The sequence below is a fragment of the Nicotiana attenuata genome, unplaced genomic scaffold, assembly GCF_001879085.1.
Source record: "Nicotiana attenuata strain UT unplaced genomic scaffold, NIATTr2, whole genome shotgun sequence".
Taxonomy (NCBI): Eukaryota; Viridiplantae; Streptophyta; class Magnoliopsida; order Solanales; family Solanaceae; genus Nicotiana; species Nicotiana attenuata.
In genome coordinates, this window is record NW_017670569.1 from 519,379 (window position 1) to 534,517 (window position 15,139).

Sequence of the window (15,139 nt, forward strand, 5' to 3'; positions counted from 1 at the left end):
ATCTTCAGCTTTCTTTGATACTTTGTAGTACTCTAGAACTTTAATGTAGAAGAATTGAAATCTTCCTTTATTTTCTTCACTATCTTTTTTTAAACTTTATCTTCTCAAGTACAATATTAAGAGGGTAATATATTACTGCAACCGGTATTTTCATCTACTTGCAAATTTGCTTACAGCTTTCTGCAGAGCACACTTTTGGAAATATGAAAATTTGATTTGAGCCCTCGCTATGACACAATTTGCATGATATAGAAAAGTTCTCTCCATTTTCAGTCGCGCTAAATATCAAGAAAATGGGTGCAAGAAAACAATGGTTTTCACGGACATCAGCAACATTTATTTAAGTAAAATAATTACTTACTTTGCATTTGATAGAAAAATGCATACATATATATATTGGAGTGCTCATCCATCTTGAGTTAAAACCAACCCAACAAAGTGTGTGTGTATATATATATATATATATATATATATAAATATATATTGACCAACTTCAAGCTTCCACGGAGCCCTGGAAAATGATTGAAGATAACAACAATCAAATACTTCAAAATAAAACGAAACAAAATAAAATAAAAGGAAAAAAGGAATCATCGTTTATCCTGGTGAGCTTTACTTACAAAGTATTTAATTAATTTTTTTTTTTTTACATAAGGTGACATGAACTTTGAGAGATGAAAAGGATAAAGATTTATATATGTATTATTTCTCATGATACAATCACTTTCTCTTATGATGTCAAATAACCTTTTTTGTCTATCTGCATGCTTTTGGGGACATAATCTGCATGATATCACATTCTTTGAAATGCATTTTTTCCCAACAAATTCCCAACTAATATTGGATCCCTAGTTGAATAAATCTGCCCTTGTTTCAGAATCTCAAACAGTAAGACGTGTCAACGCAAAACACACGAAAAAAACTGCATGCTATTATTATTAATATCCTTTTTAAAGGCAGGAGGAAAAACTTAATAAAGACGAGGTAATAGGCTAACACTGACCCTTTTTCAGAAACAACAAGTACTAATAAAGTAATATATTCTCCCCTAGTATTGTCACATTTTCCGTCCACCCAATATTTATGACTTCAAGCGACAGGCTAAGAATCGCCTAAAATTTTGTAGGTTAATCAGATTTAACTTAATGAACAATAGTCATTATTCTGTCATGATCATTTGTCTTATTTTGACGTTTTAGAACCATAAAACAAGTATTCAGGATGATTTTCAATTTTTTTAATTCAAATATTCTAAGACAAAAATATATATTATTGATGTTATTACGTTTTATGTAATTTATAATAATATTAATATATCGCTTATTTGAATAGATTTTTTTGGTTTATTTGAATAGTTATTAAAAGTTATATTCATTTAATTCTACTTTATCTTTAAGAGACCAACAGTTGTTTTCCACTTAGATTATCTTTGTTCATTAATGTAGCAGATATATCATTGTTCATTAATGTTTGTTCATTAATGTAGCAGATAACCAATGTTACAAATTCTACATTTTAAATAAGCTTACTGTATATATATTTTTTGGGTACTAAACGGTGCAAACAATTCTTTATATTGACGATCTATACACTTTAGTAATTATTACAATCTTTAATGCGGAAGACGTGTGGACTCACGTGGCGCCATGACTATATATAGCCTGTGATTATCACAATATTAAAATAGAAAAGTGAATTATAAGATTAGATTAATTCTCAAGAGTGCTTAATTGTTCATAACGCTCTTTTTTTTCAATTAAATTTAGTGCCGAGCACTATGATTATTGTTCCTATTATGACTCATCGAAAGAAGAAAAATCTTAAGTAAGACTTTCAGATTTGTCTTTTGAAAGAACGTCCAGAACAAAAATGTGGTTCTTTTGGACTCAAAATACTTTTTTAGGTAAAAAAAAAACATAGTTACCAAAATATATAAAATGCGGTTATAAACAACGTTTTACCTTAACGGTCGTTTGGGACGTTAAGGTAAAGCGCGGTTTGTTACTGCATTATATATAAAACGCGTTAATGAACCGCGCTTTACCTAAAAGCTGATAAGACGGCTATATAAAGCGCGGTTCATTACTGCGCTTTATATAAAACGTAGTGATAAACCACGCTTTACATATATAAATAATCGTCCCCTTCCCTTTCCCCCACGTTCTGCACAGAATCCCTTCCCCCCTTTGTTTAAGAAATTCCAGCGGTCCACCCNTCCCGTAAAAAGTAGATATTGTTGGTCCCACATCCTAGCCAAGCCTTCTATTGTTGTAGGTTGCTTGTTTCGGAGTCAAATTTTCAAATCTTCAACTCGAGGTATTCCGATTTAGTCTATGTCCAAACTCGTATAAATAATGCATATTAGTTGTTTTGAATGCTTTGTATGTTGTTTTGTGTTTTTCTTTTGCGATTAAATTGGTATGTTATTTTTATCCGGACTAAGATATTAATGTTGTAAAAAAATATGTAAAAATTGTGAAATCATTATTATTTGTTAATAAAAATATTAATAAATTAAAATTACTATTTTACATGTATTTTTGTGAATGTTTTGTGATTACAATGTATTTGTTGTGTTTTATCTGGCTTATATTATTTATTTGTTTAAAGACTAGTAATATAGTGCCCTTTTAGGGCAGTAAAATGTAATGCCTTTTAGCGTAGTAAAATGTAGTGCCTTTTAGCGTAATATAATGTTGTGCCTTTCAGCGTAGTAAAATGTAGTGCCTTTTAGCGTAGTTTCCCTCTAGTTTAAGTATCTCTTATACTCAAAAATACGTCAAAATAACTGATAGATCAAACACAAACTCTGTCCAATTATAGTCAACATATAATTGGTGCTACTGGGCCGCAAATATCGAGCCTGGAACCTATATATGAATATTTAATAATTAAATATTGTATAATTATAAAAATTAATTATTTAATTTACAAACAAACATATAAAATTATAAAACTAACATGTAAAATAATAAAGCTAACAAATAGAAGAATTCAGGATATATTGGTTCTACTGGGCCCCAAATATGGAGCCTGAAACCCATATATGAATATTTAATTATAAAAAATTATCATGTAAAATAATAAAACTAAAATATAGAAGAAATCGGGATAAATTAGTGCTACTGGGCTCCAAATATCGAGCCTGGAACCCATATGTGAATATTTAATTACAAAAATTAATTATTTAATTTACAAACTAACATATAAAATTATAATAAAACTAACACATACAAGAATTCAGGATATATTGGTGCTACTGGGCCGCAAATATGGAGCCTGGACCCATATATGAATATTTAATTATAAAAAATAATTATTTAATTTACAAACTAACATTTAAAATAATAAAACTAACACATAGAAGAAATCACGATAAATTGGTGCTACCGGGCTACAAATATCGAGCCTGGAACCCATCTGTGAATATTTATTTATAAAAATTAATTATTTAATTTACAAACTAACATATAAAATTATAAAACTAACACATAGAAGAATTCATGATAAATTGGTGCTACTGGGCTCCAAATATCGAGCCTAGAACCCATATGTGAATATTTATTTATAAAAATTAATTATTTAATTTACAAACTAATATATAAAATTATAATAAAACTAACACATACAAGAATTCAGGATATATTGGTGTTACTGGGCCGCAAATATCGAGCCTGGAAACCATATGTGAATTTTTAATAATTAAATATTGTATAATTATAAAATTTAATTAGTTAATTTACAAACTAACATATAAAATTATAAAACTAACATGTAATTAATGTTGTTAATTTATAGTAGACGACATGGAGGCGCCGCCTATTCATCCCGGACATTCCAGCGATGAGCTACTGTCTTTACAGGGCGATCATAGGTCTGCCTACATACGGGAGGGAGAGTTACTGACCCAGACTCTCCACGTCAGGAGAGTGGACGACATGTGGGACTTTCTACATGAAAGAGTACTCCATGACCGTGTAGTCACACGCTTGCGGGAGATGGGTTTCTACAGGATTTTGGAGATCAGGCGGCTGCAACTCGATTGGTCTTTGGTCACGACCCTGATAGAGCGGTGGCGACCGGAGACGCACACATTCCACCTGCCCATTGGTGAGGCCACCATCACACTCCATGATGTGGAGGTTTTATATGGTCTGCCCATTGATGGACACCCCGTTGCTTTGCCGCCTGGCATGAGAGAGATGACACGTGTGCAGTACTTGGACATGCTGCAGCGGCTCACTGCTTTCCGGCCAGAAGATGAGAATGTATTGGCTGGGACCAGTCGTTTTCCGTTGACGACTATTCGACAGTGGTTGGAGGCATTACATCCTGAGATCGATGGCGATACACCTGATTATCATGTTGACCGGTATACGAGGTTGCTGCTACTCCTTATGTTTGGAAGGGTCTTGTTCCCGAACACTTCGGGAACCTAGTCAGCTTGAGATTTCTTCATCATCTTGAGCTGCTAGATGATTTACCCAGTACAGCTTGGGTGCTGCTGTTCTCGGCTACTTGTACAAGCAGATGTGCCGGGCGAGCATGGGAACCCAGCAGGACGTGCTGGATTTTTGCCACTACTACAGGTGACAACATATTCGAATACTCTATTCATTTTAACATACCTAGTAAAAATATATTTTAAATTTTACGTCAACTTTTTAAGTTAGGTTTGGGCCTGGGAGCGGTTCCTGCAGTTGCAACCACCTCTACCACTATTAGATCCAGATGTACCACCTCCGTTGCTCCCTCTAGCTAGGAGGTGGGTTCTCCGGCGGGGATATATGCGCGAGTACAAGGCTCGGCATAATCTCTCCTTGTTAAGGGATGTATTGGATTTGCTGGATGGCGCACAGGTAAATGTATATCTACGTTTACTTGTCATAGCCTCAAACACAAGTTGCGTATACTGACGTTTTCTGTTCTTACTTAATAGTTCATCTGGACGCCATACAGCGACGAGTTGATAGCTAGCTTGCCCTGTTATTACTCAGCCGGCCGACTTATGTGGGGCTCTTCTGTCCCGTTGTTCTGCCTTGATATGGTGGAGCATCATGCCACCGAGCGGGTACTTCGCCAGTTGGCCGTCCGCAGCTTGCACCGACGCTGCCCACCTGGGAGACCACACATTACCAGCGGGATGATCGTACCAAGGTGGACGACGCATTTTTAGCATGTCTACAGGAGTAGATATTTACTTGGGACCGGCGATCTGACCTGATTCTGCCCCCCTTCACCGAGTCGGCTGGATACTAAGCATGATTACATGGGCTGGTACCGCGGCGTTACCCAACTTATCATCGAGAATCCCTTTCATCGAGCTGGCGGTGGGTACGTTCCATACGCCGGGAGGCACGAGGCACTGGTATGTTATTTGGTATTCTTACTTATAACTGTGATCTAGCATTCCGTAATTTATATTTTACATGTTGTGCAGGCTATTGGCCTACGTTTAGTCCACCATTTGGGACTGCAGATGCAGCAGCACGCCGGCGAGGGAGCGGTCGCTTTGCACGAGTATGGCCAGCAGGTTACAGAGCTGGCTGCCCGGACACTGCATCGAGCCAGAGAGGACGAGCGCTTAGAGCACGTCCCTGCTTATGTGGCGCCAGAGCACTACCATCGAGGTAGGCCTGTCCCATGAGCTAGGGGACGACGAGGCAGGGCTGTCCCATGAGACAGGGGTGCTCCACGAGGCAGGGCTGTCCCACGGGGTCATGGGGGCCGGCGAGGAGGTGGTCCCCAGCAAGGGGGTGTTGAGACACCTGTTCAGGCACCTGTTGAGGATGTTGGAGCTGATCTGTCGGGTGACCTCCATCAGCCAGACAAGCTATAGATTTCTCGAAACAAACGAAAAGGAAAGGAAAGATGAAACATAAATCATGGATCAGCTAAGCCAGCGAGCATCCCAGCAGCATGCCGTCGTACAGCCTTCAGCTCGCGTTCACTCCAGCCACATCGCAGGTGATCCCGTCAGATCCATTGTTGATCATGGGCACGAGCATTACCGGAGATGATTAGGAGCTGATGTTTTCAGGCCCATCGACCGGTGCTGAGGATCGGCTGACCCGAGATGTGGATGGTGGGCGCGGGCTGAGTTATGGCTCATCGTCGACGGGTGGTGTGGATCTTTCACAGGCGCAGGTATGTTTATATTACTATTAAATTTAAATATGTTTTTATCTCATTGATTCGCAATAAATAACTTTATAATTTTCTTATTAAGGCTTCATCCCAGACCGTCACGGAGGCCACTTTGTGCGATGCTGAGCAGGACGCGATGGATGCTTAAATTCAGGAGCCCGATGAGACCATGGTAAGAAAATTTTATTGACTTAACACGTACATTACTAATATATATTTTCATATGCTGAGCTGACTTATTCATTTGTAGGTTGTTGATGGACCGGCGGCCCCTTCTACCGATCCTGCCAGCACTATTGACGATCATGCTGCATCGCATCCTCCGATAAAGAGGCAATGTAATGAGGATGATCCTGATAGCGTAGCCTGGCGGGATGAGATGCGCCTCAGGCCAGCGGCTGCATTGAAGCACACAGGATGCGGGACACATTGATTTTCTTTTTCTGTATTTTATGTACGCTATGTAAATATTATTTTATGTAAACAAAAACAAAATTTTTTTATGTTTACCTAATATGTGCATTATGTTTTAATTTCCCCGTTTCTTCTTTATTTTAATACTACAACACAAACACAAACATAGAAACTTAACATAATTTAATTCAGTACAACTAATGAAAACACATAACACGGGAAACATAAAGATAAACTACTACACTCAACACATACATATCATTGTTTAGTCACGACTGCCTAGTATTCTCTGCTCCAACCACTTAAATTTCTCTTCCATCTTATATTTTCTTCTTCCATCTCTATGAGTTTCTCCTTCAACTCCGTAATTTCTCGTTTATATTCTCGTTCATATTCCCACTATTTGTTGGTCAAATCATGAAGATACTTGTAACGACCCGACCGGTCGTTTTGAGCTCTAGCGTGCCGTTCAACAGTTTGAGCCCATGAGCAGCTTCAATTCAGGCATTATGACTTGTACGCGTGGTCGGAATTAAATTTCGGGAAGTTCGGAGTTGACTTGGAGAGGAAATTCTCATTTCGGAAGCTTTAAGTTGAAAGAATTAACTAAGATTGGATTTCAGAGTAAACGACCTCGGAATCGGGATCTAAAGGTTCCAGCAGGTTCTATCATGATTTAGGAATTGGGCGTATGCCCGGATCGGGTTTTGGAGGACCCGGGAGCGTTTTGGCGCCTATTATGGAAGTTAGCATTTTGAAAGAAATTTCATAAGTTTGGGTTGAAGTGCATTTCAGTGTTATCGATGTCCGTTTGGGATTTCGAGTCTGGGAGTATCTCAGTATGGTGATTCTGGAGTTGGGAGCGCGATCGGAAGTGAATTCGGATGTCCGTGGAGCATTTTGGAGCCATTTGGCTAAAGATAAAAATTTGAAGGTTTTTGAGAAGTTTGACCGGAGGTGGACTTTTTGATAACGGTGTCGGAATCCGATTTCGAAAGTTGGAGTAGGTCAGTAATGTCGAATATGACTTGTGTGAAAAATTTGAAGTCAATCGAACGTGATTTGATAGGTTTAAACATCGAAAGTAGAAGCTTGAAATTCTAAAGTTCATAAAGCTTGGATTGGAGGTCGATTCCTGGTTTTAGCATTGTTTGATATGATTTGAGGCCTCGAGCAAGTCCATAATGTATTTTGGGACTGGTTGGTATGATTGGTTGGGGTCCCGGGGGCCTCGAGTGGATTACGGGTGGTTAACGGATCCAGAATAGAATTTTTGAAAGGTTGAAGTTGCTGGTTGCTGGTATAACCGCACCTGCGAGACTTGGCCGCAGGTGCGGAGCCGCAGATGCGGTTTTGGACCAGAAGTGAAGGGACCGGAGATGCGGTCATGCAGCCGCAGAAGCGGGACCGCACCTGCGGCGCTCGAGTCCCAGAAGCGGAAAGGAGGGCCTGGTGAGAAACCGCAGGAGCGGTAGAAGGGCCGCACCTGCGGAATCGCAGAAGCGGTCAAAGGACCGCAGGTGCGGAAGTGCTGGAGGTAGTAAGCTCTTTTAAAATCGGGGGTTGGTCATTTTTCCCCCATTTTTCATTAGGTGTGGATGTTTTTCCGGAGCTTCAAGTGGGATTTTTCATTATCAACGACAAGGTAAGCTAATCCCACCTATCTTGAGTAAAAAATATCGATCATGTATGGATTTTAGCATGTAAATTGGTAGAAATTTGGGGGTTTGAGGAAAACCTAGAAAATTGATATTCTTAGAATTTTACCACGATTTTGGGTATGGAATTTAGAGTAAATTATATATTTGAGTTCGTGGAGTTATGGGTAAGCTTAACCTTCGAAAATTTTCGGAATTCGGGCACGTGGGCCCGAGGGCAATTTTGTCAACTTTTCGATCGGGGTTAGGAATTGTTGAAAATTGGATTGTAATGAGTAATTGAGCATATATTAATGGATGTTAATAATTATTTGCTAGTTTGGAGCGTTGTGCATCAATTTGAGTCTTCGGAAGGGCGTGGAAGGCCGGTTATGGATCTTCGGAGCGAGGTGAGTCTCCTTTCTAACCTTGTAAGAGGGAATTGTTCCCATAGGTGAAATAATTGATCATGTGCTCCTATTTGTGGGGGCTACGTACGCACGAGGTGACGAGAGTCCATGCGTAGCTACTAATATGTGTAAGTCCGGGTAGTCTAGGACCCAGAAGCATGCTATACTTGGAATATCTAAAATCTTATTGACAGTTAAATTTCTTAAATCCTATCGAATTGGTAAATGAATTTCTAAGAGAATTAAACTTCATTTTTCTTAAATCGTTGAAAGAGAATTGGCTTTTATTTGGATAAATTTCTCCCGATAAATTCTTAATTTGTTGTTTGAGCATGTATTTCTATATGTACTTGCGTCACATGTATGATTCACGAGTAGGGTTCTTGTTTACTTAAATTTGACCGCGCGCATGTAGGTTTTGTGAGCGGGGTAATGATGCATCTATGGTTCGCGTCGTTCGACCCTCGGTAGTGCACATTTTACATTTATGTTAGATCGGGCCGTACGACCTCGACATGAGTTGCGCATGCTTGTATTGCTTGCCTTGATATTTATTGATACTGATATCTGCTCTCTCCAACTTGAGAAAATTGTTAATTAGTGGATTATGAATCCGGAGACTTTCATTAGACTTTCAATAGAAAGGAACCTTTACCTGTTTGTGACTCATTCGAATATACTGTCGTTCTTAATAAATTCGTGATTTATCGCATTAATAATATTATTATTGGACCTTTAGTAAGTGTCGAAGTTGCCATCTCGTCTCTACTTCTTCGAGATTAGGCGGGATACTTACTGAGTACACGTTGTTTTCGTACTGATGGTACACTTGCTGTGCATTTTGTTGCACGTTTGTAGGTACTTCTAGTGGCCTACTAGGTGTTGCAGTATGGGTGACACGGAGACTAGGTGAGCTGTATTTCCTCGAGGCGACCCGCAACTAGTATAGTCTCTCTCAGAATTTTATTTACTTTCTGTCCAATTTGTGTGCCGGACAGTTGTTGTACCTTATTGATTTCTTAGAAATTGCTCATGTACTTGTGACACCGGGTTCTGGGATGGCTATAAAGTATTTTGTATCAACTGCTTATCATTTAATTTGATTTGAGACGATTATCTTTTTTTAATTGGTAAATTTGACGGAAAATCATAGATTTCAAGAGTATTAAAACGAGAATTTAATTAAGTATTTTGGTTGGCTTGCCTGACATTGGTGTCCGGCGCCATCACGACCCTTAGTGGATTTTGGGTCGTGACAACATGGTATCAGAGCACTAGGTTCCCTTAGGTCTCACGAGTCATGAGCAAGTTTAGTAGAGTCTCGCGGATCGGTACGGAGACGTTTGTACTTATCTTCGGGAGGCTACAGGGCTGTTAGGAGCACTTCCCTTCTTGATTTCCTCATCGTGCGACTTGATTCCTTGAGGCTTATGCCCTTGTTTTCTTTCTACTTAATCTTACGCGACGCAAACCGCTTGTTATAAATCGAGAATTGAAGAATTGTAATGGTACTATAGATGTGGTACGGGATGTTTCTCCCGGTATAGGTGGGTGAGCTATTGTCGTTGCCTTGCGGGAGGATTTTCTATTGTTTTGGCTCGATAGTTATGCTTCTAAGAGCTTGGAGGCTATGCACAGGTTGCTATGATACTCGCGATTGGTTATCGCATAGTATTGACTTGATGGTTGGAGACATGCCTATGTGTTGGGGCGGTGAATGAGTTGAAAGGAAATCTACTTAGTGCACGATTCAGAGATATGACATTTTACTTCCGGCGGAGGAAAAGCAATTGGCCTATGAATGTCCAGATTTGGGGTGATGGATTAACGAGACCTGGTAATTTCGAGCGTGGTGGAATTTTTATCTGCGATGTAGTTTCGTCGTCCTCGATTGTATTTGTTAAGTTCGCCGGTGTTATGGTCTTCTGCAATTCGCCCTTGGGGTAGGATATTGTGAAATAATATTGGAGAAACGGCTGTTGGATATCGTGGGGTGCGGTGGTTCAGGATTGAATCGGTGTTTCTAATGTTGACGGCTCGAGAAAGATGATCTTCGGAAAGGTTTAAAGTTAGTAGCGATTTGTGGGTTCAAGTGCTACGAAGATAGATTTTATTTATGACAACAACTGGGCGGCAAAGGATAAGGAAGGACATGTGGGAAGTGTCATGCGGTGGTTAAACTTCCAGAAGGCCAGGTATAAGAAGCGAAGGTCGAGTAGTCGATTAGAGGAGTGAGTTCCGCCAAAGTGGGAGAGTGGCGGAGTTGCATATGGGTTTTGTGATAGGATGACCACACACCTTTAGGAAAGCTTTGAACGATTTGGGGATTTGGCGGACGAGGATTGGGTCTACGGATTAATTTGAAGTATGGACTATTATGCGGCTGGAGATTTGATATAACGGAAAGGAGCTGCTTGAAATGAAGAAGGATACAACCTAACTTTGAATTGGAGGATGTTGCCGCACATTTAATTGATGTCCACGAGGGGTGAATGGACTTGTGCAGCTAGAGAGTGAGCTCGGACTCAGGATGGGTCATTGATGTCGTGGTGATTGTACCCCGTGCAGCAGCGTTGGAAGACGTCGGCACGTAAATTCCACAGGTGGGTTATCTCCGGTGAGCAGATCGGCGGTCGCATGGTTGGCGGAGCTTCTGCGAAAAATTCTATTGGTTATACAGCAAAGAGATCGGTCGTGCGACTGTGGTTGATGATTCAGAGTACAAAAAGGGGTTTTACAGAAAGATTCCGAGAATGTTGGCGGTTGATGGCGGAAGGTTATGTCAATATGAGATAAAGAATACTAGTGAATTCCAGAGATTGTATATCAGTGGCTTCAGACTACGTGGGAGAGTCTCACTGCCTATGATTGGGTTGCATGGTTAACTACTTGCGAGGTTTCTGGTTATTAGCACATTGATGGATTATTTCAGCTACGGGGGAAGAACATAAGTGATAATTTGAGCAAAGGAATTGTTAAAGGTGTGCTATGGTTGGCCTTATTGGCTTATGCTCAGACTTGGGGAAGGATTCAGGATTTATGCCTTGTATAAGCACGGGTTTCAGGGGAAGTGTTTCTGCCGGGTACTTCGTCGAGGGGGTATGTATGTTCTAGAAGAATCGTGGAGTTGATTATATTCGGGGCCAAGTTAGAGTAGGTGGCTCTCAACAACGGCCCTAGTGGATTCAAAGGGGTATAGCATGGTGCCTAGTGATTTCGAGCCTATAGGTACGGTTAAGAATCAAGCTATGTAGCAGCTTATGAGAAGAGGCACAGAATGTCCCATGATGTTTTGACTTTCAATGTAGCCTTTGGGAGGTATGAAATGGTTCGTGGGGTTTGAGACAGCATGGTCTCGTGATTCAAGGTCACTCGAGATGAGTGCGGATGGAATGTGTTATGTGTTGAATGGAGTTATTACTATTTCTAAAGTAATCAAGGATAAATTGGAAGAAGATAGATTGATTAGTCATAGTTGAATTGGCATATTGGTGGCTTAGGCCACTACTTAGAGATTTGCATATTCTACGGTTATGAGGATTCACTCGTGTGTTGCTATAGTTCTCTTGGAATGAGTTAAGTAAAAAGTTTTTATATGATGAAGCGTTATTCTATTAGTCATCCCGGAGTTATGATGAAAATCGTGTTCTATCGTATATTGGCATGTTGGGTGCAGAGAGTGGTATGGAATTGGAAGTGAGGATCAGGGTTGCAATTCGGTGTTGACAAGGGATGTCACGAGCTCGGATGAGCAAGAAAGTAGTTTCGATGTTTAAAGTAAGTTGGTATTATCTTCAGCGTCACCTGAGATCGGTGTTTGTGAAAAAGGCTTTGCATCCTAGTTAAGGATTCTTGATCGCTTTTTAGCGTTAGTGCAGCCGGTGGTCTGGATGTATAGACCTGTTATCTGTCACGGGAAGGTTGTATAAGTGTGGCATGTAGTCACTTGATTGGTTGAAGAGTTAAACCAAATATGAAGGTTGTGGAATGTGGAGGATTACTCCGGTTATGATGGTTGTTCTTGTGTGTTATGAGAAAAAAGGGAGTATATATGGACCTTTGAAAGGTTATTAGCCTAGTTCAGTGCGATCAGAACCAGCTTAAGGTCTGTGGAGGGATTTAAATGTGAATAAGGGCTCTATATCAGGCCAGATGTGTTCATTTCAGTAATGCGCTCCTTGTGGAAGAACAGTCAGGGTGTTATTTCGTCGTCAGTTATTTCAAGTAATGATATATTACGTCGTGTGAGTTGTGAGACGGCTTGGTGAATTGCCTATGTGTTGAGGTTCCGCGTAAAGATGATGTTATATGAGCAAAATGGCTCTTGAGGTTCAGATCGTATATCGCACCTCAGTTGTGCTTGAGTTTTGTAGCTTATAGCGCTATATGTCTCCCCACGGATGGTATTATGCACTTGGCGCGCTTGTGACCGATATTCCGTATCTTGTTGTAAGGAGCAATCTAGCTCGGTGTGTACCTCCTTATGTGAATTTTATGTATGGACCGGGTGGCACGCCGCCATGGGTATGTTGTTGGGATCGGGTTGCGCGCCGCAACAGTATGATGTTGAGTACCGTTCCCTATAGTTGTTTTTATGAGTTTGTTTCCTATTTTCCTGAGGAAAACTCCTATTTGTTGTGTGCCCGCGTCGCATGTATGATTCGCGAGCGGGGTGTTTGATTAATTATGTTGACCGCGTCGCACACATGATTCGCGAGCGGGGTAATTGGATTTCCTTTTCAGAGTTCGTTTTCCTTTTGTATCAAGTTCGAATTAGTAGCCTATTGGCACATTGTGGCATCATATGAGACTTTTGATCATGTTCGGGGTAGCTTATTGCCTGGGCAGTTCGTACTGGGTGAGATAAGGGTATTGGATCTGGGATCAGTGCGATCGGATTATAAGGAGTATATTGAGGAGCTAAGACCATTATTTGGTTCAAGATGAGGTGATGGTTCTTGACAGGAGTATAGACCCAATGATTCGTTGATTCGGCAGTTGGTTATGAATTTCTACACATCTCTTCCGTCGTGGGGGTATTGTAAAAGTTAGAGCAAGACATATGTAGGTCATGAGGTGCAATGGGAGCATCAGATTCGTGGAATTTCGATTTGTTCGATCAAAGAATGCTATTTTGGTCCTGTGAGTAAAGTGGTGCAAGGTGTGAATTCAGCTAAGATATGCAGTCATGTTTTGGTGCTGTATGTAGTTATTGATACGGTGAGCGTATGTTTGAACAGGCCTGACAGAGAATTCCGGATGATGGAATTGGGCTCTAAGGCTTATTTGCTTAAGTGCAAAAGGATATCTTCATAATGACCGAGCTAGGGAACCCAACTGAGTTGTGGTAGCACGGGTAGGTGCTCGAGGTGTTAAACAGTGATTTCGGACAACCCCAGCACAGTTCCTAGCACGTTCGAGGACGAACGTATGCTTAAGTGGGAGAGGATGTAACGACCCGACCGGTCGTTTTGAGCTCTAGCGCGTCGTTCAGTAGTTTGAGGCCATGAGCAGCTTCAATTCAGGCATTATGACTTGTACGCGTGGTCGGAAATAAATTTCGGGAAGTTCAGAGTTGATTTGGAGAGGAAATTCTCATTTCGGAAGCTTTAAGTTGAAAGAATTAACTAAGATTGGATTTCAGAGTAAACGACCTCGGAATCGGGATGTGAAGGTTCCAGTAGGTTCGTATGATGATTTCGGAATTGGGTGTATGCTCGGATCGGGTTGTGGATGACCCGGGAGCATTTTGGCGCCTATTGTGGAAGTTAGCATTTTGAAAGAAATTTCATAAGTTTGGGTTGAAGTTCATTTTAGTGTTATCGATGTCCGTTTGGGATTCCGAGTCTGGGAGTAGCTCCGTATGGTGATTCTGGAGTTGGGAGCGCGATTGGAAGTGAATTCGGATGTCCGTAGAGCATTTTGGAGCTATTTGGCTAAAGATAAATTTGAAGGTTTTTGAGAAGTTTGACCGGAGGTGGATTTTTTGATATCGGGGTCAGAATCCGATTCCGAAAGTTGGAGTAGGTCCATAATGTCGAATATGACTTGTGTGCAAAATTTGAAGTCAATCGGACGTGATTTGATAGGTTTAAACATCGAAAGTAGAAGTTTGAAATTTTACAGTTCATAAAGCTTGGATTGGAGGTCGATTCGTGGTTTTAGCGTTGTTTGATATGATTTGAGGCCTCGAGCAAGTCCGTAATGTGTTTTGGGACTAGTTGGTATGATTGGTTAGGGTCCCGGGGGCCTCGGGTGGATTCCGGGTGATTAACGGATCAAAAATGGAATTTATGAAAGGCTGAAGTTGCTGGTTGCTGGTATAACCGCACCTGCGAGACTTGGGCCACAGGTGCGGAGCCGCAGATGCGGCCAGAGGAGCCGCAGATGCGGTTTTGGACCAGAAGTGAAGGGACCGCAGATGCGGTCATGCAGCCGAAGAAGCGGGACCGCACCTGTGGCGGTCGAGTCGCAGAAGCGGAAAGGAGGGCCTGGTGAGAAACCGCAGGAGCGGTAGAAGGGCCGCACCTG